The sequence below is a fragment of the Acomys minous genome (assembly GCF_964271855.1).
Source record: "Acomys minous genome assembly, chromosome: 14".
Lineage (NCBI taxonomy): Eukaryota > Metazoa > Chordata > Mammalia > Rodentia > Muridae > Acomys > Acomys minous.
In genome coordinates this window covers 4,498,767-4,520,528 of record NC_140496.1, presented here as the reverse complement: position 1 = coordinate 4,520,528, position 21,762 = coordinate 4,498,767, and the positions used below count along the sequence as shown (strand labels likewise).

Sequence of the window (21,762 nt, the reverse complement as noted above, 5' to 3'; positions counted from 1 at the left end):
ATGCACATCATGGAAGATGGTGAGAGTTCCTGGCCATCAAAGAGTCAGCTCAAAGAAGGGGCCACCGAGCATGTTTGGGGCATCTATGCACCTTGCCAAGGAGACCAGCTTTCCCAGGCGAGGAAGCAGAAGCATTTGCACGGACCAAGGATCGCTCACTAGAACTTGTTTCATCAGGGGAGTCGCCCCAGGGAGCTTCTTGGGTCAGCAGTCTGCTCCCAGAGTCAGACCTGTCCTCCCCGGCCCAGGACCCTCTGTGCATCTTCCAGCTGTTTCGGAACAGTTGACCTGAGGCCAGCCATGCCCCAACTGTCAGAAGCAAATATGGCGTCACAGGAAAAGACCACACCTCAGTGTGTCTATGGAACTTTCATACCAACAACCCAGCATGTAATTTTTAAAATGACACAATCCAAGGAAAGACCAACATGTTTTAAATCAACAAAAACCGAACCGAAGCTGCTGATAGTAGAAGCAGACCCAAAAGTGATCAGCTAATGACATGATGTAGTGTGACCTTCAAACCATGCTTAATATTTTCAAGAAAATTCAAGATTAGAAGTTTTTTTTTTATGTATATGAATGCTCTATTTGCATGTAATCTTGCATGACAGAAAAGGGCATCAGATCCCATTTTAGGTGGTTGTGAGCCACCACGTAGGTACTGAGAAAAGACTTTTACTGAAGAAAACTACAGCTCTAGATGACTCTGTGACAAATGGCACCAAATCTTTACAGGCTCTAAATAACAATTCCTCTGCAGACAAGAAAAGCGTAGACCTCTCTCAAATTATTTTCTCAGACCAATGTAAACTTGGTCCCCAAATTACAAATTTAGGAAGTTTACAGGCCAATTGCATTCACATATTGTATGATAATTCCAAATAGAATATAACAGACAAAACCAGCAATATGTAAAAGATTATACATTATGATCCAGTTGGGTTTATTCTAAGAACCCAAGATTAATTTAACATTTGAAAATCAGTCATACAATCATGGCAGTGACAGTCAAGAAAAGTCACATAGTTTTTCTCATTGGATACAGAATAGCTCATGGTAAAAGTCTGTGTCCATTTGTCAGTGTTTTCTCTTCCTTATAAGGTAACTTTTCAAAATCTTACAGCAAGCCAGGCGTGGCGGTGAATACCTATAATTACAGCAATGAAGAGCTAAGGCAGAAAGAGTGCCATGGTGTGCGTGTGTGCGTGTGTGCGTGTGCGCGTGTGTGCATGTGTGCATGTGTGCGTGTGCGTGCATGTGTGTGCATGTGTGCGTGTGTGAGTGTGCGCATGTGTGTGCATGCATGTGTGCATGTGTGCGTGTGTGCGTGTGTGTGATATGCGTGCACATATTTTATATGCATAATAGATAAATGAGAAGCCAGGCATGGTAGTGCACGCCTTTAATCCCAGCACTCGTGAGGCAAAGGCAGGTGGATCTCTGTGAGTTCGAGGCCAGCCTGGTCTACAAAGCGAGTCCAGGACAGCCAAGGCTACACAGAGAAACCCTATCTTGGAAAAAAAAAAAAGATAAATGAGTAAATACCTACACCAGACATTTTTATGGTGAAATACTGAGGTTTCCCTCAGAGACTGACATGAGGAACTCTGCCTTCACCACTTATATTTATTATTTCATTTGTAGCCTAAACCAATACTATAAGATTCAAGGTTTAAAAGGCAAAAATGGCACTCACTTTTTTCTTAATAAATATTATGATTTTGTGTGTAGACAAGTGATTTAATATATAGATTATTGCCATAAATTGTCAGTTATCAGATAAATACAGAATATATAACAATGTTTATATTCCCATAGCAGAAATAAACATAAAATAAACTTTGAAAGAAGATGTTGAGGACAGTGGGGTGCACAGTCAGCAAGGACTGAGTCTAATGATATATTGTGTTGAAGACAATGAAATGATAGTGAGAAATACAGTCAGACCTAAATACATGGGGAATGTGCCGTGACCGTGGGCTGAAAGTATCAAGAGAAAAAGACAAAGCTGAAAGGGAAACTTGGTAATGATGTTATCTTTTAATAATAGGGTTGAAATTGATTGGAAGATTTAATAAAGTCTTAGTCAGAGTCCTTGCAGATCCCTGCAGGTCTGCGTTCATGTGAAAATTGACAAACTGATTCTAAAATTCACAGGGAAATGCAATTTCCAGGTATCCAAGGAAACGCAGTGCCAAGACTGGCCTCATACAACGATGCCAAGGCTCCTTACTAGGCCACGACGCGGTGTTAGGACAGGAATAGGCTGTGCGGGAGAGAACAGGCGTTGTTTAGAGAAGTTATTCATTGCTACGGAGAGAAGGGAGATGCTGCTTCCAATAGACAGTGGTAGGTCAACTACATTCCCAAATGGTACACGCAATGGGGCTCTTTTACCAAACATGACATAGACCTCAAATAACTACAAATTCAAGTACAGAAGCTTAAAACAGGGTCGTCCCGTTTGCACATGCTAGCCTTTCATTGTGAGCACTCTGAAATCATGAGTCAGAGAGAATCTTTCCACCTTTTAAGTGCTTCTCTCAAATATTTCAGCCATGGCTATACAAAAGTAATGAATACGGAAGATACACACAAAGTAAGAAGAAGATGAGAAGTTGGATGTTAAAGAAGTGGGGGCAGTAAAAGAGGCAGAGAAGGATGCTTACCATCCCAAGGACCAAGAGCATGAGAGAAGACAAGGACGCCAGCCGGGCACGCTGCAGCCAGCCCCGCTCTCCGCCATCTTGAGGGAGCCCCTTCCAGGGACTTCTCACCAAACTTGCTCTTTAGGAGCCGTGTGGATCCCACAAGGCAGTGAACACTTTGAGATCAGAGGGCTGAATTCACCACTTTTCTCCTGAAGACTCTGTGGCACCTGCTAACGTCCCACTCTGGTGATGCTCCACAAAGCTCAAGTTCTAGACATTGAAGTCATGCCCCACAAGTGGCACGGGCAAGTGTGTCCCACTCAGAGCAGTGGCACTGTTAGCTGAGAAGCGTTTGTGAGCAAGAGAGCAAGCGGAGTCCTTGAATCTTCACTATGGGCTCACTGTAGAAAGCACAGATGGAATATTAATGCAGCTTGCCTAGGAAAATTCCCAGGGAAATTCATTATTTCCACTGCCCTTCTTTTCCTAATTTTCTTCTCTTTGACAAAGTTTCTCTCTTTCAATTTCAGTTTTGTTTTTTTTTTTAAGATTTTGTTTACTATGTATAGTGTTCTGAGTACATGTGTGCCTGCAGGCCAGAAGAGGACACCAGATCTCATTATAGATAGTCATGAGCCACCGCGTGGTTGCTGGGAACTGAACTCGGGACCTCTAGAAGAGTAGACAGTGCTCTTAATCTCCGAGCCATCTCTCCAGCCCCCTAAATACTAATTTTAATTTTTCCCCTAGTTTGTGCTTATCACATATATTAATTGCTTTTGCACACCTGTCCCTAAAATGCCTTAAAGAACAATTTAAATGTTGGTAAGCTCTATTTGACCAGTGTTTCAGTGGGTTCAGTCCATACAGTTAAGTAGAACGTCATGGTAACAGACTGAGTGGAAGAGGAGGTTATTCACAGCATGGCGGACAGGAAGCAGAGTGGAGCCCCTCACAGCATGGCGGACAGGAAGCAGAGTGGACAGCATGGCAGACAGGAAGCAGAGCGGAGCAGCTCATAGCATGGCGGACAGGAAGCAGAGTGGAGCCTCTCACAGCATGGCGGACAGGAAGCAGAGCAGAGCAGCTCACAGCATGGCAGACAGGAAGCAGAGTGGAGCCTCTCACAGCATGGCGGACAGGAAGCAGAGTGGAGCCTCTCACAGCATGGCGGACAGGAAGCAGAGTGGAGCCTCTCACAGCATGGCGGACAGGAAGCAGAGCAGAGCAGCTCAAAATATGGTAGGCAGCAAATAGAACAGAACAGAGTACATAATGTCAGACAGGAGACAGAATGGAGACATAAAAAGAAGGGGCCAGAGGTACTAGGTATAACCCCCAAGGACGCGCTACCTGTGACCAGCTCCCTCCAGCCAGGCCCCTCCTTCCACAAGTCCACCGCCTCCTAATGGACCCATCAATGGGCAGCATCATTCATTGGGTCAGACCTCTGGTGACTTTACAAACCTTAGTTGTCAGTCAATCAGATCAAGCTAACTGACAGGAGCTGCTGCCCATCTACTGATTTCTAATTTTCCCTCTGTGTTTGTGGTTCTTTCTCTTTGATCAGTTGGTGATTTCTAGTCTCCTTTTTTGTCTTTATCTGACTCTCACTCTGTCTGGTCAGTTTCCCCCAATGTCTTCTTTGTTCTTGATCTCTCACAGGAACTTTTCTTCCTTTCTTCCTTCTTTTCTTTCTTTCTTTCTTTTTTAAGGTTTTTCGAGACAGGGTTTCTCTGTGTAACAGTCCTGGCTGTCCTGGACTCACTTTTGTAGACCAGGCTGGCCTCGAACTCACAGAGCTCCACCTGCCTCTGCCTCCCAAGTGCTGGGATTAGAGTACCACTGCCCGGCATACGGGTACTTTTCTTTTGTGGCTTTTTCCCTCTCTCTCACCTTCTATTTCCCACTGACAGTCTTAGGACCTAGAGTAACCAGGAGGCAGGAGCAGAGCCACCACCCGCCTTGTTTCCATCCTCATCTCACAGCCATCTTAGCTCACACAATCACCCCTAACGCATCCTAAATTCTTTGGATAGACACATGTTAGTAAGAGTAAAGGGAGGGTTCGGTGCTCAGGAGTGTGGTGACATCATAAAACCATCCCGGGAGCAAGTATCACACATCCATGAGACAGATGCTGTCCCTGTGAACAACCTGTGACATTTCATAGCTGTTAGACTTTGAGGGCAGTAAGAGCCTGAGCTCACACAAGCTCATTGGCTACTGAACCATTGTATCCTGGTGACATTTCAAAGCAGAATATATGGAATGAAGCAGAAGGAAAGAAGAAAACAAGAAACCGCGCATTCACTGTGGCGTAAAACTCTTGGCCAACAAGCCAGGTATGGTGGCTCACACCTTTAATCCCAGCGCTCGAGAGGCAAAGGCAGGGGGATCCATGTGAGCTCGAGGCCAGCCTGTTTTACAAAGTGAGTCCAGGACAACCAAGGCTACACAGAGAAACCCTGTCTCAAAAAACAAAACAACAACAAACCTCTTGGCCAACGCAGGCAAAAAATTGCCCTCCACAACTATTTTTCTATCTCACATAGTCCAGATCATAAAATAAGTTCCTTTTTTCCCCCACAAAAATATCCATATGCTTTTCTCTTGTTGATAGAAAAAAATAGCACACATCCAATTTCAGGATGGCTCATTAAAACAATTTTAAAAATCACTTAAGCAATTAGCTGAGGAGAGATCTTTTGAGTTAACGGCATGCCTGAACAATTTATGAGCTGGCTGGGTCTTGATTAAATTAATCAATCAGGAGTTTAGCTGTTTCAGCTTCACCCTGGATGACTGCTCTTGGGTGAAATCACCGGTGGTTTGCTCTGATGATCGGAAGCGGAGCAGATCTCAGAGACGTGCCCACCGCAGGTCGGTCGGAGCAAGTCATCGTTCCTAAGGAAGGCACTCCAAGGATTCCAAGGGAATAAGGAAGCAATGCTCAGGGGGGGGATAGGCTCAGGGCAGGCAGCTAGAGCGGAAATGTGGGATGGAGAGGAGGTGGTGATGGCAAAAAGGAAGAAAGACAACACCACCGTGGCCGCCACTCTCATGAACGCTGGACACCACCGTGGCCGCCACTCTCATGACTGCTGGCCACCATCATGGCTGCCATTCTCAAGAATGCTGGGTTCCAGGCAGTAGCCGCATTCCATGTGCTGTAGCATCACAGATCTCCTTTGTCCTGAAGAACATGACATCCTATTAGCGGCCTCTCTTTTCCCAGAGTACTTTCTGAGTGCCCTTCAGGGTCATATATTGAAGTAGCAACCTTCTAGGTCACCTCTCTGGCAATTAAAGCCCTCACATGCCTTGAGGCTTTTACAAACGGGAAAAGAGACTAACTTGGGGGCTGAAGAATTGGTGTGGGGTCAAAGAGCTGGAAACAGAGAACCTGCCCGGCCACCTGTGTGGGCCACCAGGATCCTCATTCTCCAGGGTGCAGGGTGACTAGTGGGGGCACCCACCATCCTCGTGGCCCACTGAACGCCAGCCCAGCGTACAGTCACAAAATGAGACAGGCTTCCAGTATTGACTTCTGGGATAACTACAGGGAGGACTTTCAATGTTCTACATCTGCCTCTAGAATCTTCTCTCTCTGGTTTGGGCAAATGACTTACCTTACTTGAGCACCAGTCTTCTCCAGAAGGGAGTCCGAGGACCGGCAGGGTTGGGGTGATCAGTGCAGGGCGGACAGCACCATCTCTAGTGGTCTCTCAAGCGAAGGTGGCCTTGCTGCTCTAACTAGGGCGAAGAGCTAATTGTGCGCCTTCAAGGTCATATGCCGGGATCCTGACCCCAGCACCTCAGGGTGCGACTCTGTTCGGACACAGGCCTTTGGAGACTGTTGTAGTTTCTTTCCTGTTGCTGTGAAAAAACACTTAGAGGAGGAGAGGATTTATCTGGCTTACATTTCCAGGTCACAGTACATCATTAAAAGAATCAAGGCAGGGGCGGGAGAGATGGCTCAGAGGTTAAGAGTACTGTCTGTCCTTCCAAAGGTCCTGAGTTCAATTCCCAGCAACCACATGATGGTTCACCGCCATCTATAATGAGATCTGGTGCCCTCTTCTGGCCTGCAGGTGTACTTGCAGGCAGAACACTGTATACTTAATAAATAAATACATCTTAAAAAAAAAAAAAAAAAAAAAAAGAAGCGAGGCAGGACCCCCAAGCTGGCTCTCAAAACAGAAGCCATGGAGTAATTGTGTTTGTTAGCTCTCACTGGCTTGATTAGCTCTCTTATACAGCCTGGGGCCACCTGCCTAGGGATGCCAACACCCATAGTGGGCCGGGCCCATTTTCTATCAGAACAATCCAGCCTGTCCTTTACAGACATATCAGAGACCAGCCTGATAAAGATGATCACCCACTCGAAACTGTTCTTAAGGTGCAATAGGTTGACAGTTAATGTTAATGAGCACAAACACATAATTAAACTAAAATGCTTGTCACTATGGTCCTCTGTGTTTCCCCTTCCCTCAAGCCCCCAGTGTATTAGAGTGGGCCCGAGGGTCGTGAGAGCTTGACTGCCACCAATGGGGTCACAGCCATGTCACAGATCGACTGTCACCAATGGGGTCACAGCCATGTCACAGATCGACTGTCACCAATGGGGTCACAGCCATGTCACAGACGCTTGGTGGACATTATACCTGCCACTCTTGCCGCCCGGGGAGGTAACTACGCTGAGAGCCGTCAGTCTCTTGGATTATAGACTCAGGTCCCTGTAACAGGCTGCGGGGAGAAGGAACCACTGTGAATCAATGAGTGAGTTCTGACTGGACAGTCCGGCCACACCCTGACCCTGGCCTTCCTGCCTCTTGAACTTGAGAGAGATATCTCTGTTATTTCTAATTTTGTCGGAGACACCAGAACGGAGTGAAACAGGGCCCTAAGCCTTTCTGATTCAGATTTTTATTTTTTAAAAAAAAATCAGGACATAGACACCAAGAAGGAGACCACGAGGACATAGGGTGAAGATGGCTCTGCAGGGAATCCCAACCTGACTATGCCTTAGCCTTAGACTTGTAGTCTCTCAGGCTGGGAGAAGTGAATCTGTTCTTCAAGCTGCCTAAGCAGTCCTCTGTTCTGGGGGAGCTCTGTTTCCTGAGGGAGCTCACAAACACAGAAACAGCAGAAGGCAACAAAGTCGCTTCATTTCCCTGATGCCTTTTTTTTTTTTTTTTTTTTTTTGGATCCTCATTTCTGTAGTAAATTCTACCAGAAAAGGCTGGTCTAGGCTGTAATGATGCTAACATCTGTGGAGCCTTGGCACAGCCCTCAGGCCCGTGTTTTCCAGCAAACGATAAGCAGGCAAAAGTACGGCACAGGTGCGTTGGGGCTTTACAAGTCAGTCTTGGGTCAGGAGAGCACTTGACTCTGGTGTCATAGATAAGCCAAGGGCATCCGCCCTATGTGAAGTCAATTCTGTCCTAGCCAGTATTGACACTCTCCTTCTGACCATGTTTCAGGACCCACAGGTCTTGCTGCCCCCCCACTCCCCTTGTATCTGTGAGTCCCCAATAAATGGCGCCCCTTGTAATGCACCTGCCTCTGTCTTTGGTCTCACAGCAACTTGGGACAAGTCCTCACACATGGACTGAATTGTTCTGGAATTCAGGGGTGTGCCTCAAGCAGCCTCCTGGGCCCTCCTGTTAACCATTTCCGCCGCAGAATGTATGTGCCATGAAGGAAGGGCCTGCTAGTGTCTCTGAGCAGTGCCTGGACTGCGGAGACCATCTTCCCGCTGAAAACACTCAGTAGTAACTAACCTCAGGGAAGTAAGTTAGAAACAGGAGCTCCCTCCCTCTGTGGGGACCTGGCTTCCGCCATTGCCTCTTTCTGTTTCTAGAAGAGAGGTTCCTGTGTTCCCGAGTTCTGTGCAAGCCTCCTTCAGCACTGTGTTCTGCCCATCCACACCAGCATGTTTCAGATACTCGACTCCACACATTTCTTTCTGGAAATGACTTACACAGGCCTAGGGGCTTGCCACAAATGTCATCCTGAATCGGCTCCCCGGCCGGAAGTGCAGACTTGCATCTCTTCCCTCCCAAGGACGGATGAGCAGCATCTACTGACAGTGAAGGTCGAGAAAAACAAGATCTCCTGCCCCTGAAAAGTTCTTCTTTGGCTAAAAGTGTACGTGTGTCCATAGCCGTATGAGAAGTTATATTTTAAAATACATTATTATGCTGGCTGTGGTGGCACATACCTCTAATCACAGAACTCCAGAAACAGAGACAGATGGATTACTGTGAGGCAGTACCCTTGGGGGGAGGGGGGGGCTCACTTTCACCTAACAGCATCCTGACTGTACCATCCAAAGCCTGGCCTGAGCTGTGCAGGGCAGGTGTGTGCACTAAGCACGCCCTATAATGTTTGCCTAGTGTCAAAGCCACACCTAGAGACAGTTCTTCCTGCTGTGGGGCAAGTGTGACTGTGAGACATGGAGAGGACGGGACATCTCCACTGGCAAACGACCAGGAGCAGCTTGATGCCCCTCCTGTGGGTAATCTTGAACCCTGTTGCGGGTGGAGCCCGAGGTTCTTAGGACATCCACAGTCGATTTTACTCCAGTGGCTTCTCAGCACAAGGTGTGTAGGAATGCAGAGGTCAGCTTTACTCACTGAATGGTTTGGTTATAGTAGTAGTAGTAGTAGTAATAGTAATAATAATAATAATAATAATAATAATAATAATAATCAGAAGCAGCAGCAGCAGCATAAGGCACAGTAGCAAGAGGAGAACCTTGGCTGCAGTGATGGGTGAATATTTTATTTATGGGGCTGGGTTCCCCCACGGTGCTATGGCTGCAGCATAATAAAGTACATGCCATGAATACTAAAATAGCAATTTAATAAGGCCACCCTGTAAAGCTACAAGGCAGATGGATGATGCAGGAGGGGACAGGGCTATTTATAAACACGGGTCGACACCGCAGCAAATAGATGCTTCCCTGTGTGTCTGTGTCCCGCATGGTGTGTGCAGGTGTGCATGCAAAGGTGGTGTCTACATGCATGTTTATGAGCAGAGTGTCTCCAGCCTGATAGACCCCGAGCCAGCCCCGTGTCTGAGGTGGAAACATGACCCAGAGGTCTCCCTCGCTCCTCCCAGCCAGAGCCCTCTGTCTCCCCTGCCTCTTACACCCAGCACTGTGTTCCCACACAGGGGAGTGCAGGACAGCAGTGGGTATTAACGGGAGCAAAGATTGTTGTTTCAACCTGTCAGAAAAGCTACGGGGAGTGCGCATCAGGGGCTTTAACATGTTTCTGCTGGGCTGCAGTCATTTCCTTCCAAGATAACCTAACCTAGGAAAACAACCTAAATACAAACTTGCTTTGCACCCTTCCAGATCACTTAACAGATGTGAAAATTATTAGCAACTTAAATTTCTAATAAGAGAATAGACATTATAGTCACCATTGTATGAAACAGTCTGGCTCCCCAACGGAGCCTCACAGAGAGCTTTTTAAAGCCATGGGCTGCTTAGGAAGCAGATTTAGGAAGGGCGGGTTTCAGGGAGTCTTTCTAGACCCAGCGTGTAGCTCTGTTGGCAGCCCGGGTGGACCGCTTACACAGAGCACATGACCTCCCAAGGTTGATGCCCAGCACCACATAATCCGGATGTAGTTATGTACACTGCAGCCCTCCACATGCACACGCGTGTGCAACAGAGTTTGGAGCATAGGGAAGTCCAGACCATCCTCACCCTAGTGAGTCTGAGATCAGGCTAAGCTACGTGAGACCTGTGACAGCCCAACAGAATCACCCAGCAGCTTGCTCTCCGGGAGGCCTTCTCCCTGCAGGACTGACACAAATGGGGGCGCGGGGCGGGGAGAGACAGCCAGGTCACACACACTTTCTGTCTCAGCTCTTGTCACCAGGGCTGTAAGACCTGAATGGGTGGCAGAGGGACGCTGCAGAGATGATGGCTCAGTGGTTGATGACTGAGCAGTAATGGGTGCCGGAGTGTGGGTCCCAGCACCCACAGGACAAGCCGGGCGTCCTCCCCACACCTGTCACCTCAGCTCTGAGAGGCTGGGGGCAGCAGGAAAATCACGGGGGTTTGCTGTCTTCTCGCGTAACTGAGAGAACTCAAGCTCTAGGCTCTGAGAGAGACCCTGCCTGAAAAGACTAGCAGGAAAGACGTGGGAGAGGGGAGACGTGGGAGAGGGGAGACGTGGGAGAGGGGAGACGTGGGAGAGGGGAGGCGTGGGAGAGGGGAGGCGTGGGAGAGGGGAGGCGTGGGAGAGGGGAGGCGTGGGAGAGGGGAGGCGTGGGAGAGGGGAGGCGTGGGAGAGGGGAGGCGTGGGAGAGGGGAGGCGTGGGAGAGGGGAGGCGTGGGAGAGGGGAGGCGTGGGAGAGGGGAGGCGTGGGAGAGGGGAGGCGTGGGAGAGGGGAGGCGTGGGAGAGGGGAGGCGTGGGAGAGGGGAGGCGTGGGAGAGGGGAGGCGTGGGAGAGGGGAGGCGTGGGAGAGGGGAGGCGTGGGAGAGGGGAGGCGTGGGAGAGGGGAGGCGTGGGAGAGGGGAGGCGTGGGAGAGGGGAGGCGTGGGAGAGGGGAGGCGTGGGAGAGGGGAGGCGTGGGAGAGGGGAGGCGTGGGAGAGGGGAGGCGTGGGAGAGGGGAGGCGTGGGAGAGGGGAGGCGTGGGAGAGGGGAGGCGTGGGAGAGGGGAGGCGTGGGAGAGGGGAGGCGTGGGAGAGGGGAGGCGTGGGAGAGGGGAGGCGTGGGAGAGGGGAGGCGTGGGAGAGGGGAGGCGTGGGAGAGGGGAGACGTGAGAGGGGAGACGTGGGAGAGGGGAGACGTGGGAGAGGGGAGACGTGGGAGAGGGGAGACGTGGGAGAGGGGAGGCGTGGGAGAGGGGAGGCGTGGGAGAGGGGAGGCGTGGGAGAGGGGAGGCGTGGGAGAGGGGAGGCGTGGGAGAGGGGAGGCGTGGGAGAGGGGAGGCGTGGGAGAGGGGAGGCGTGGGAGAGGGGAGGCGTGGGAGAGGGGAGGCGTGGGAGAGGGGAGGCGTGGGAGAGGGGAGGCGTGGGAGAGGGGAGGCGTGGGAGAGGGGAGGCGTGGGAGAGGGGAGACGTGGGAGAGGGGAGACGTGGGAGAGGGGAGACGTGGGAGAGGGGAGACGTGAGAGGGAGACGTGGGAGAGGGGAGACGTGGGAGAGGGGAGACGTGGGAGAGGGGAGACGTGGGAGAGGGGAGACGTGGGAGAGGGGAGACGTGGGAGAGGGGAGGCGTGGGAGAGGGGAGGCGTGGGAGAGGGGAGGCGTGGGAGAGGGGAGACGTGGGAGAGGGGAGACGTGGGAGAGGGAGACGTGGGAGAGGGGAGACGTGGGAGAGGGGAGACGTGGGAGAGGGGAGACGTGGGAGAGGGGAGACGTGGGAGAGGGGAGACGTGGGAGAGGGGAGACGTGGGAGAGGGGAGACGTGGGAGAGGGCACCTGTTGTTCTTTCTGGCCTCTTCACAGACACGCAGCAACTCACACAGGTGCACACACAAATGCATAAGTAAAAATAAAACACATCTTTTATTTTATTATTTTTTAAAGATGTATTTGTTTACTATATATAATGTTTTTACCTGCCTGTTCCTCTGCACGCCAGAAGAGGGCACCAGATCTCACTGTGGATGGCTGTGAGCCACCATGTGGTTGCTGGGAACTGAACTCAGGACCTCTGGAAGAGCAGTCAGTGCTCTTAACCTCTGAGCCATCTCCCCAGCCCCAAAACACACCTTTAAAAAAAGTGTTTAGGATACACAAATTAAAAAAATATGTGTTAAAAGAAGACTGAGATTCAGTAATCTAAGTTAGATTAAGAAAATAAAAGTTGTTCATTTGGTGCTAGCCCTAAGTGTGAGTTACTGCTTTAGTGACTTTCCTGGCCTCTGATGTGGTCCACTAAGCGTCTTTCTTTTAAGGACAGTGTGGTAGTCCCTCAGAGTCTTGCTAGTGCTTGGTACCTTCTTCGATGTCATTGTCCTGCGTGTTGTTTTATAGGATGGGACCCCCTCCCTGTGCACACAGCAGCTGGGGGAGTCAGGATGACACAGTGACCTCCCTGCCCGTGAGAGTTAGAGGCCAAGTAGGGCTGACACAGGACAGGGCAGGCTGAAATGGCAGCTGCGATGGCTTTGGTGTGTGTGTACGTTTAGTACCAGCTTTACCTTGCTTGCTAGTGCTTTTTTTTTTTTTTAAGAATTTGCTACGAGAAAAACAAGTTGTATATTCCCATCCCTCAAGATGGCCAGCCAACGATAAATGCAATGCGCGCAAACTGAGTGCCGGTGTTTATAAGCGTCAAACCGCTGACCCCTGGAGCCCCGCAGGTCCAAATCAGCACACAGACCTCACCGTCGCCCTCCCCAGCTCATGCTGCTTTAAGAGAGCCCTGTAATCCACCAGTGCAGTAGGGGCCGCAGGAGATGCATTTAAGTAGCAAGATTTTCATTTAGGTCTGATAACCGGTCTTGTAATTTAATTTTACTGTTTGCCATTCTCAGCTTTCCCAGTTACATTTGTGAAAACAAAACAACGGAGGTTTGTGTTGCTTGACAGAAGGGAAATTTGCAAACAGATAGATGATGCCAGTGCCTAATGGTGTCACCAAATCCTTCAAGCAAAAGATAATTGAAGAAACTACAGTGATGTGATTTTTCACTTTTTTTTTTTTAAAGCAAAACGTTGGAAGCTGCTGACCTTGTTGTAGATGCAAATTCAGTGAAAGGTGCAGCATTAGAAACAGAGTGGTTTGTCCTGTTCCCGATTTTCACTGGGACCGGGCATCCAACCCTGCACGTGCTCATGCTAGGCACAGGCTCTGCCGCTGAGCCATGCCCAGGTTTCTTATTTTGATGTGGTGATATGGATATGGGTACCAGGCTGACAAGGCACAGCATCATCTTAGAAGTAATATCCTGGGGACTGGAGAGATGGCTCAGCAGTTAAGAGCACTGACTGCTCTTCCAAAGGACCCGGGTTCAGTTCCCAGCACCCACATGACAGTTCATGTAACTGCAAGATCTGCTACCCTCACACAGACATACATGCAGGCAAAATATCAATGCACATAAAATTAAAATAAACAAATTATTTTTAAAAAGAGAAGTAATATTCCCCAGTAATAAACCAACAGAAACCACAATTGGCTCTGGTTTTGGTTCAAGCATATTGCATAATTAGACTTCTAAAAGCTGTGTAATTCTGCAGCCAAATAACAGTAATTAGCACCATAGATTTTAAGTCTCAGAGTAGGCTATAAAATGTAATGCTTGCTGGCCCTGCCCCTCATGGGCTGCAGCACTCAAGGAAGCAGGTCCTTGGCCTCACCTGGGCAACACTGTAGGGCTGGCCCTGGTGGCAAGGGGCTGGAGGCTGCTGGCGAGCTGCCCCAGGGTATGAGGTCATTGGGCAAGCTAGCCGGGGCAGTGCTGGAGAGCGCCCCCTGATGGTGTGAGTGTGGGAGAGCTCAGATACCACCCAGGCTTTGAGTTGATCCATGCCAACATCTACCTCTTGCCTGAGGTGCCGGAGCCTGTGAAGCGGCCGGTCCTACAGATCTGAGCTGCAGGATCTCCAAGACACAGGGCAACAACAGGACAGCAGAGAGGAGTCCCGGTGAGGATCCACGGTTGAGAGCGTAGCAGGAGTCAGAGGCCTCCAACCAGACCGATGACTCATTGCTGTGAACATTTACAAGCAGAGAAGCATGGACAAAAATGTGCACGGTGGGACACACTACAGCTTCCATAATGAGATCTTTTTTATTTCTTTTGTGGGGGAGGTTACAAGGGAAGTTAGAGGGTTGGGGGGGGATAAATGGAATTGGGGTACATGATGTGAAATTTACAAAGAATAAATAAAAAGTTGAATTTTAAAAATGTGATGTTTCAGGGCTGGGAGCTAGCTTAGCAGTTAGGCGTTGTGTGTGTGCTTCTGGGAGAGCAGGAGTACAGTTCCCGACACCCACAATGGGCAGCTCACACCATCTGTCACTCCAGCTCCAGCAGGACTTGACACCCTCTCTGGACTTTTCAGGCAACCACTCACATGAGGCATATACACAGAGCTACTAACATACATTAATTAAAAAGCTCACTTGCTGGCTCATTGCCCAGCTCCATCTGCAGGACACTGCGGCCTGGAGCAGATGGCCTTGCGTACTTTCTGGTCACACCCTAAGGACCACTCCATTTCCCTGGGTTGTCTGGGTATCCCAGGCCCAATTCTGTCTGGAGCCAGTCCTGCTTTGAGCCCTCTTGCTGTGAGACTGTCCCTCCACTTGAGTAGATGATTTGTGTTCGCTTCTGTTGACAAGATTTGCAGTTACCCACCCCCAAAACCTTTTTTATTTCTTTTCCTTTTTTTGTTTCTGTTTTTGTCTCTGGATGACCTAAATCTCCATCTAAATTTTCTGTTGCTCCCCAGATTTTGGGTTTTTTGTTGTTGTTGTTGTTGTTGTTGTTGTTGTTGTTGTTTTTGTGTGTGTGTGTGTGGTTTGGTTTTTTGTTTGTTTGTTTGTTTGTTTTTTGGTATTTTGAGACAGGGTTTTTCTGTGTAGCCTTGGCTGTTCTGGACTCACTTTGTAGACCAGGCTGGCCTTGAACTCACAGCGATCCACCTGCCTCTGCCTCCGGAGTGCTGGGATTAAAGGCGTGCGCCACCACACCTGGCCCTAGATTTTGTTTTACTGTAGGGTGGCCCTCCTGGCCCATCCCATCTTTTCTGAGATGAAAATGGCCAGTTTGGGCCATCAACTGCTGGGGTTTTTGGTGGCCATGCTCAGCTGGGTGGGCCTGAAATCGAGTGCCATCTGCCACCCCACAGTCGCAGATGAGCTTGTATGAGGATAACAACATCATCACAGCCCGGGCTGTGTATGGGGCTCTGGACAGAGTGTCTAGACGGAGTGCATCACGCACGCTTGGTGAGCCGCGAAATGTATGACTCCAAACCCACCCTGCCGGCAGCCTGCAGGCCACTCAGGCTCTACTGGTGGTGTCCTGTTGTTGGCTTCCTGGCTACGTTTGTCACCACAATCGGCATGAAGTGCACGCCCTGTGGGGGAGATGACAAAGCAAAGGCCCTCATAGTAGTGACTGGAGGCATCATCTTCAGGGTGACAGGTCTTGCTGCCTTGGTAACAAGCTCCTGGATTGGTCATCAGTGCCACGGACTTTTATAAGCCTTTGATGCCATGAGTGTTAAGTGTGAGCTTGGTCATGCCCTCTGTCTCAGTTGTGCAGGGTCTTCTCTGGTCCTTCTGGGAGGCACACTGCTCTTTTGCTCCTGTCCTGGCTGTGAAAGCCAAACAGCATACCATGCACCCCGCCAAGGACTATGTGTGAGCTGGGGTGCTCAGCCTGTAGGCGAGGTGTAGGGCAAAGGTCCCCTGGTCACTCGATTCCTGAGCTCCATGTGCAGTTCTCTGGTGCTGGGGGGCGGGTGATGACAAGGGTGGGGTAAGTATACTTTTTTCTCTTAAAGGATTTATTTATTTATTTTATGTATGAGTGCCCTATCCGCATGTACACCTGCAGGCCAGAAGAGAACATCAGATCCCAGTAGAGGTGGTTGTGAGCCACCATGTGGTTCCTAGGAATTGAACTCATGACTTCTGGAAGCACAGCCACTGCTCTTAGCCTCTGAGCCGTCTCTCCAGCCCCCGTAGGCTTCTTGTATAGTAACAAAAGTTGAGTTTTGGGAAAAAAATCTTTTCAAATTTAATGTTTGGAAGCTGAGAGGATACAAAATCTTTGAGCAGGGTAGTATAGACTTTCTCTACTAGACAACACTAATCATATACTAAAAATATACAAAACTTGGTGGAATCATTTTTGAGTTAACCGATGTATTCAATAATGATATGAAATCTTATAAGTAAGCCCTCTGAGTTTGGGAAAGTAATTTTTTCTAAGTCATGTATGATTCTTTAATCTTGAGAATCTGCATGCAACACACAGACATGTACACATGCACACACATGCAAACATGCACATGTGTACATATGCACACATACATACATATGTATGTACACACATAGTACACACACATGCGCGTGCGCGCGCACACACACACACAAACACACACATCTTCTTTTAGAATTTTTGACACTTCCAGGGAATTGAATATATTCAAAGAAAGACATGACCAACTTATCTCTCTACTGATGTGAAGAAGGCGTGAAATACAATCTGAAAGGACTGCAGGCAAGCTCAGGCCACTGCACAGCTCTAGTCCAGGCGCCCTGCTAAGTGGGCTTCAGAAGAGTCTGAGTCTTTGCATAGCACTCCAAAGGCAACCAATTTCATTTTACAGGAGCAGCGTAAAATTGAGAGAGGTTCTGCTTTTTGTAACATCTAAATTTGGCAAAACACTTAAGCACATAGTAGAGGCAACTCACTTGGCAACTTCCGTCTTCAAAGAGCCTGTTGAAGGAGGACACTGCACAGGCAGCCCCTGTGTGGATGTTTAAGCTGAGACGCTTATATCTTCTCTCTGTGGCGCACAGAGCAGCCTGAGGCGCTGGGTGTCCAGGGCCTGTGCAGCGAGGATGTCCTTAAACGTTTTAGCTTCTAGGTGTGACTTAGTTTAGAACATGCAGTGGACATGTGGGGGCCCTGGGTTCAACCCTTGCATAACAAATAAATGTCCACAGAAGAAATACCAAAGGTGTCAATGATTTCAGATTAAACTACAAATGCAAGTGTGGTGATCATAGACAACACTGAAATTTAATGTAGGAAGACCCCCACAGAAGAAAGCCCCCAAATGTCTTTAGAAAGTGACAGTATAGATACAGACATGTCTATATTACAGGTAGATATAATAAGCTGGTCTGCACACATGGATGTAGTAACAATAATTTCATATTATCTTTAATGCTCCAATCAGTATAAAAGAGTGCTTCTGAAATTTGGCTTCAGTGTGCCTAGATATCTGCTCTTCTTTGTTTGTTTGTTTGCTTGTTTGTTTTTGTTTTTGTTTTTGTTTTTTGAGATAGCCCTGGCTGTCCTTGAGTCACTTTGCAGACCAGGCTGGCCTCAAATTCACAGAGGTCGGCTTGCCTCTACCCACGAAGTTCTGTGCCACCATGCCTGGCAGTGTCTGTTGCTGCTCCTCCTCCTCTTATTTTTTTACAAAAATTTTAAAGATTTATTTATTTACTATGTATACAATGTTCTGCCTATATGTGTGCCTGCAGGCCAGAAGAGAGCAGAGATCTCATTATAGATGGCTGTGAGCCACCATGTGGTTGCTGGGAATTGAACTCAGGACCTTTGGAAGAGCAGCCAGTGCTCTTAACCACTGAGCCATTTCTCAAGCCTTGATATCTGCTCTACTTAAAAGAAAACTTTCTTGTTAAAGTTCTAAAGGCAGAAGTAAGTCATAGATCCATCACTAGAAGAAATCAATTTTCAGTCAATAATCACTAATTTTGAATTCATTCCTGTATTCATTACTTTTCTTGTTGCTGAGTCAAAATGCTTGGCAAAAGCAACTTAAAGCAGGAAGGTTTATTTTGGCTCACAGTTCGTGAGTGCTGCCCATCATGGGGGAGGGCGTGGCCACAGGATCGTGAGCCAGCTGGTCACAGGATGCGGAGAGAGATGGACGCTGCCTCTGGGGCTTACCTCTCCTTTTTATGCCGTCTGGGACCCCAGCAATGGACAGTGCTGCCCACAGTTAGGGCAGCTCTTCCCGACTCAGCCTAATCTGGAAACTCCCATGTACACATGCACACGCACACACATACATATATGCATGCAGCACTGTATCTCCTAGGTGACTTTAAATCATGTCAACGGTTTAAGATTCACCATGGCAGAGGCTGGGGGATGTGGGTCAGTGGGAAGGCTTGCTTGCTCTAAAACATGAGGGTCTGAACTTGGACCTCCAGCATTAGCATGAGAAGCCTGCCCTGACTACATGTGTCTATTAACCCATCCAGTGCTGGCAAGTAGAGATGGGCAGATGCTGAGAGCTCACTGGCCAGCCAGCCTAGTAGGCTTCTAATACAGCAAGAGACCCCGAGTCAAATAACACACACACACACACACACACACACACACACACACACACACACACACACGCATCCACCCCCCCCCACACTCCACACACATCCACCCATGCACACACACACACACACATACACAGGTACACATGCACGCACACAAACATCCACCCATGTGCACACACACAGGCATACACACACACACATCCACATCCACCTATGCACACACACACACACACACACATACACACACACACACACACACACACACACACACACACACACATACACACACACCAACCAACCATATACTCCAATTATTTGAAACAATTTTGATAGTTGTGATTTGCCCTCACACTCAGATGGCTGTGGCAGGTATGTGGTCACGTGTCCACTTATCTCTCCACGTCACCTGCACTTCCCTTTGGGTGCTGACACCCATGCTGAGCTCTCTGCCAGCTCTGCCATCTGCACAGGAGCAGCTTGCTGCAGTCGTCCAGGGCAAGCCCAGCTAGTCCCGTGGTGTAGAGTGGGCAACTGGGTGCGTGTTTCTCCCTACTCTCTCTCTCTCTTCTTTGAATTTTCTGGGCATGGGACTTCAACATGTTCATCCTCCACTTGCTCACTCACTCACTCACTCATCAATTTCCCGCATGCAGATGTTAAGGGTACTGGGGGAAATGACGCACAGAAAGCCCCAGCCTGTAGCTTAGAGCCTACAGGCAGGGTGGCGCAGCTCACACTGGCGCTTTCCCCTCTGCCCACCTCATCCTGCCAGCTGCTTCGCGTTCACTGCAGGGTTCAGCTCTGCCCACTGATGCCTCTTCTAAGGTAATACACTGCCAACTCCGGATGCCGAGAAGCCGGCGTCCTGTCTACCTGAGCCCTTGGTGGGAACATTTCTCACACCCTGGAGTGTTGATTCCCACAGCCCAGAGAAGTCCAGAAGCATGGGAGACACCCTTCTTCCTGTACCTTTCCTGGCTGCTCCAGGCACGTCCTAAACAAAGCCACACTGTTTGTCTTCCACACAGCACTGTCCCCCAACCTTGCCACCCACAGCGCTGCAGCAGCCCAGCTCCTTTCTCCTCCCCAGGCTGAGGCTTCTCAGCCATCACTAAAAGCCCAGAATGCTGTTTCCTGAGTCCACATTGGTTTCTGTGGCCTCTTCCCAGAAGGCGGGACCTAGTCAATATCATCATGGGAAACATGCAAAACCTTGCAGGGCTAGCCACTAAAAAATGCAAATTAAATGCACACACACAAAAAAATCTGTGTTAGGAATTTTAAGAGAAAGGGGAGAGGGAGCTGGGACCGTAATGGCCACAGGCTCTGACGCTGTGTATCCTACCAGGAGAGGCAGTCTAGTCGGGGCTGGCACGGAGTTGGAGTGGGCCATCACTCCTTACTCAGAGAAACTGGGCTCTGCAGCCCCCACATGCACTCCTCCACTCCATGAGAACATGTGTGTACCCCGCCCTGCCATAAGCAGGTAGAGCCCTATGTGGGCACTGACCTGCAGTTTCCATTTTCTTTTCTTTTTTAAAAAATTTTAAAATTTTATTTTATTAATTTATCCTTTTTTTTTTTTTCCGAGACAGGGTTTCTCTGTGTAGCCTTGGCTGTCCTGGACTCACTTTGTAGACCAGGTTGGCCTTGAACTCACAACGATCCACCTGCCTCTGCCTCCCGAGTACTGGGATTATAGGCGTGCGCCACCACGCCTGGCCTTATTAATTTGTTCTTATTACATCTCAATGGTTATCCCATCCCTTGTATCCTCTCATTCCTCCCTCCCTCCCATTTTCCCCCAGTTTCCATTTTCTAAGCACACATCACCTGTTAACCTGTCTTTTATTATAGCGGTGTTGACTAGTCAGTATTTTACACTCCCCTGTAAGGGAAGGGAAACAGTTTAAGTGCCCAGTGAGACACAGCTATTACACAGAGAAGCCTGGGTGCGTTTCAGGTGGTCTGACTGACTTCCCAGCCCAGGACCCTAAGCTCTCTGCCACAGTGCCTGTGTGTGTGAGAAGACAGATGTCACCGAATAGAAGGTCAGTGGCCTCCAGGGTCTCCAGGAGAGTCTTATAAATGAGCAAATTAAAGCCATAGTGGAACCAGCATTGGTACCACTTTCTATCCCAGGATGCTCTGGAGAGGTGCAGAGGAAACAGGTGCTTGACAACAGTATGAGCAGAAGACACAGTGGTCCAGGGATCTTGGGAACCAAGATAGGAAAGTTTTGGTATAAACTAGCAAAACTAAAGACAAGAGACAGAAGGACCTGGGCTAAAAGGAGGATCCACTTTGGTACATATAAAAAGGAGACGCAACCAAGGTGCGATGGGTAATCTTCACAGTCAACTTGGCCAGATTTAGAATCGCTATGGAAACACGTCATTGGACATGCCTGTGAGGGGTTTCAGAGAGGGTTAACTGGCAGGAGAGGACTCTCCCTGAATGTGGATAGTATCGCCCCACGCTCACACACACACACACACACACACACACACACACACACACACACACATACACACACACACACACACACACACACACACACACACGGTTGTAGCAATGAGAGAAAGTGAGCTGGGCACCAGCAACCATCACTCTGTTTCCTCATCGTGGCTGCACCGTGAGAAGCTGCCTCACCCGCTCGCCACCATGCCTTCCTGGTCCTGCTGGACTGCTTCTTGAGACTGGGAGTCAAAATAAATCCTTTATCCCTTAACTTGCTTTTGTCCGGTGTTTTGTCACAGTAATAACAACAATAGACCCAACAAATACACAACTTTAAACCCATTTGCTTAGGTCTGGAGGTGACATGTAAGTGTGCTTAGGGTCGGAGTCTGTGCGCATCACTGAGCTCACAGCTCCAGGGCCCTCCTAGCATTCTGAAAAAAAAGGTCAACGTCTCTGTCAATCGGGTCCTGAAGATGGAGTGGGTGGGACTGTATCCTTCATCACCCTTCCCAGGGAGTGTGCTGTCTGCCTGTTCTCACCACCTGATGGACCCTACAGGACAAATCTGGGGCTGAGAAACTATAAAATCGTAAAATACAAGATGCTTGTTCGCTTGTC

The 21,762-nt window shown here is 49.0% G+C and overlaps 1 long non-coding RNA gene across 1 annotated transcript; it reads right to left on the bottom strand.

Annotated features, from left to right (window-relative positions):
• Positions 1 to 3,468: 3,468 nt before the first annotated feature.
• On the bottom strand, positions 3,469 to 6,801 carry LOC311582586. Its single transcript, XR_014774147.1, has 2 exons — positions 6,287 to 6,801; positions 3,469 to 5,850 (listed from the first exon to the last, which is right to left on the bottom strand). It is a non-coding gene; the product is annotated as an uncharacterized lncRNA (long non-coding RNA).
• Positions 6,802 to 21,762: the final 14,961 nt, after the last annotated feature.